The sequence below is a fragment of the Psammomys obesus genome, unplaced genomic scaffold, assembly GCF_907164565.1.
Source record: "Psammomys obesus unplaced genomic scaffold, mPsaObe1.curated_primary_1811, whole genome shotgun sequence".
Classification (NCBI taxonomy): Eukaryota; Metazoa; Chordata; class Mammalia; order Rodentia; family Muridae; genus Psammomys; species Psammomys obesus.
Window position 1 is genome coordinate 169,695 of NW_026587382.1, and position 3,846 is coordinate 173,540.

Below are 3,846 nucleotides of genomic sequence, written 5' to 3' on the forward strand. Positions count from 1 at the left end.
AGTTTGTAGAAGCAAGAAATACATTTTAAAATAGTTAATTATAAACCAGGTATGGTAGTGCATGTCAGTAATCCTAGTGCTTAGGAACCGGAAGTTGGGGGATTACTGTGAACTCAAGGCCACCTTGAAATTACACAGTAAATCCAAGGCCGGAATAACATACTTAGTGACACACTGTCTCAAAAATAAATGAAATAACATTAAAATTTAAAAGCATGAGTATTTATTTTTAAAAAATATAAAGTAACTTGTAAAAGGTTACCTCAGTCCTACCACAGCAAAAATAAAATTGTTAATAATGGTAAACTCAGGTTTCTTCCTTTTGCTGTTGTTGTTTTTTTGTTTTTGTTTTGTTTTGTTTTTAGACAAAGTCTCATCATGTTGCCAAGGTTGCCCTTGAATTGGAGACTTTTCCTCCCAGCCTTGCAAGTGCTGAGATTACAGGCATAAACTACCACCCTTGGCTTTGAGAACAAGATTAAACTATATTTAAATATTCATGCAGATGGTGGGAGACAGAAATAATTTTACAGCTGTGGGATTATAAAGCTATAGCATTTAAAATAAAAGCATTAAACTTGATTTTTTAAAATAGAAAATAAGCCTGTGTAGCAAAACTTAAGGAATCTCACCTTTAAGTAAAAGTCTTCCAAAGCAGAAAATACTGGTATCTGAAGGAGTGTTTACAGACTATCTTGGACCAGCAAGATGGCTCATCAAGTAAAGGTGCTTGTGGCCAAGCCTCATTATCTGAGACCTGGATTTGGCCCCTGGGGCCCATAGGCTGCAATAATAGAACTGACTCCACAAAGTCGTCCTCTGGGCTCCACACATGTGCTGTGGCAATACACCACTACACAAATAAATTTAATTTTAAAAATTAAAAAATCAAAACTAGTCTTGACGACTGGAGCTGGAGAGATGGCCCAGTAGTTCCTAGTTTGCTGCTCTTCCAGAGGACCAGAGTTCGGTTTCCATCACCCTTGTTGGGTGGCTCACAATCAACTCCAGCTCCAGGGGAGCAAACACTTTCTTCCAGCCTGTGAGGGCACCTGCATGCACATACACAAACAAACATACAGACACTCATAAATAAATAAATAAGTAAAAAAGAACCCCAGCCACATGTGCTATGGCAGGTGACAGGTGTCAGTAGCAGGGTGTCCTCTTGCTGCCTAGCTACAGCATGAGAATACACTCCTGTCTGATGCCGCTGCCCGTTGTAGTCCTGCTGTCACTAGAGCTTTTTATGCAATTTAGCTTTGAAAGCGTCTCATATCACTCTACTATCCTGGTGCCTAGCAATACTGCTCCAGCCTCACAGCCAATGGCCACGAATGCTTTCATTTTAATGACTGTCGCTATTAGTATTTTCAGTCATACCGTCTCCTCTAAACGCCCTATTTTTTCTTCTTTTTTAAATCATTTGGGTTTCATCATTGGACTGTTTCCTTTCTCAGGAATGGCCAGCACCATCTAGGTATTTAACTCACATGATTTATGTTGGCCTGTGTAACCCTAGATTCCTCTTTTTTTTTTTTTTTTACACTTTACCTTTCTCATTTCTTTTTCTATACCTTCTATTCTCTTCTACAGGAACATAAATACCACACATTGTGTATGGGGTGTTTGTGTGTGCATGTGTTTGTCTAAGCATTGAAATAAACAGGTTTGCAACTTTTCTGCATGGTTTGCTCAAGCTAGCTTATCATACCATTCCATTTTCTTTCTTTTTCTCTATTTTGAAACAAGTTTATCTTCTATTCTCTAAGAATATTTTTCTCAGAACTGGAAAGATGTTAACACTCCAGTTAGGGAGGTGTAAATCTGAGCATAGTGGCTCACAGTAACCTGTAATTTCAGCTCCAGGGGACACAACACCCCCTTCTGGCCTCCACAGGCAACTGCACTTACATGTGCATACCCACATACAAACAAACACACACAGTTAAAAATAAAATCTTTTTTGAAGAAAAATGTTTCTCTCTTCAAATATTTCTTTGTTTATTTTTATTTTATGTACATGAGTCTGCAGGCTTGCCTGTGCTTCCTGTGGAGATCAAGGCCCCTGGAACTGAAGTTACAGACCACTGTGAGCTGTTCTGTGGGTGCTGGAAAATGAGCCCAGAGCCTCTGCAAGAGCTAAGCCATCTGAGCTGCTGAGTCATCTCTATAGTACATATTCAGTGACTTCTATTCTATTATCTTCATGAAACTTTATTTATTTTGGTGCTGAAAGTCAATCCTAGAGCTCTGTGCAAGCCAGGAAAACTCTACCACTAAAATGCATCCTGACCCCAGTGCTAAACTCTTGGCTAATCCATTTTCCATCACTATAACAAACTTCTAAGATGAAAATCTTATAAAGGAAAGGGTGTGTTCTGATTCTCACTTTGAAGCTTTATTTTATGAGGTTGCTTTGAGCCTGTGCTGGCATTTTGTGGTGTGAGTAAGTGGGAGAACAAAGCCATTCATTTTGTGGTTCAGAAGAAAAAGAAGTATCAAGAGACTAAAATCTGATGCTTGGCAGTTAAGAGTACTGTGTTCTTGGAGACCTGAGTATGATTCCCAGCACCCACATGGCAGCTCACAACTGTTACTCCAGTTCTGGGAGATCCGATGCCCTCATCTGGCCTCTGTAGTTACTGTAGTTATTGTGGTTCACATACATACATGCAGGCAAAGCATACAAATAAAAAATAAATATTTTAAAATAAAAAAAAACCTAAGATTTTAGAATTTTCCCTGAGCCAATGCTAAAGGCAGTGACTGGAAGACCTCTCCCTGGCCCCTCCCACCTCTCCATAGTGCCACTCTGAGGGTCTAACCTCCAACACATAGACCTTGGGAAATGTTCAAGATTTAAAAAAAATATTTTTCCCTCTCTTTCTCTCTTTCTACAATTCTGCTAGGTCTCCTTATATTTCTTCACTTAGGTAGTGGAGCACAGAATGAATACCATGCATCCACAATGCATTTGAGTGAGTGAGGAGTTAGTTTTCTAATTTTCCCTCCTCATTCACTTAAGAACTTCCTCTTGGAATGCTTACTTGCTATTCATTCATTCATTCATTCATTCATTCATTCATTTGTTTAATCATTGCTTTGCTTTGCTTTTGCTTTTTGAGACAGGCTCTCACTCTGTAGCCCTGGGTTTCCTAGAACTTGCAAAGTAGACCAGACAGATATCTAATTCATAGAGATCCTCTTGCCTCTGCCTCCTGAGTGCTGGGATCAAAAACATGCACCACCACACCCAGCAACTTTTTTTATATCAGTCCCTTTTACTTTTGTAACATCAACTCATAAGTGTGTGAGGATTCCATTTTAATTACTAATGTATATCTCAGTTTATGTATATATCATGATGTGGGACCAGTGAGCTGTGGGACCAGGGGGGAGCTGGCCTGCAGCAAGAGTAAGATCAAGATATGTCTAAACGATAAAGAGCTCATCCTGAGACTGGCAGGAGTAAGGATTGCTCCCTCCCTGTTCTGGGCTTGTATGCCCTGGTGCATGCAGCCTTGCGACCCATACCTTTGCCACCCTTGGGATAGTCATGTAGCCTGGTGGCCATGTTTCAGGTTAACACTTCCTGTTTTCTTATAAGGACAAGTCTAGCTAGCACCTGGAATTCCTCTCCATGTAAATGAAGCATACTCAGCACCTCTGAGATACACTCACCCCAAAAATACCCACCCACATTCCCAAGGTTTATATAGCCCTTATTCCCTGCCCCCTCTTCGCAATAAAGGAGAGCTGTTTCACTGAAAACTTCTGGGTTACCATATTCTAATTCTAAACTCGGGATAGTGTGTGTGAAACCAACAAACTAGACCACTCCGT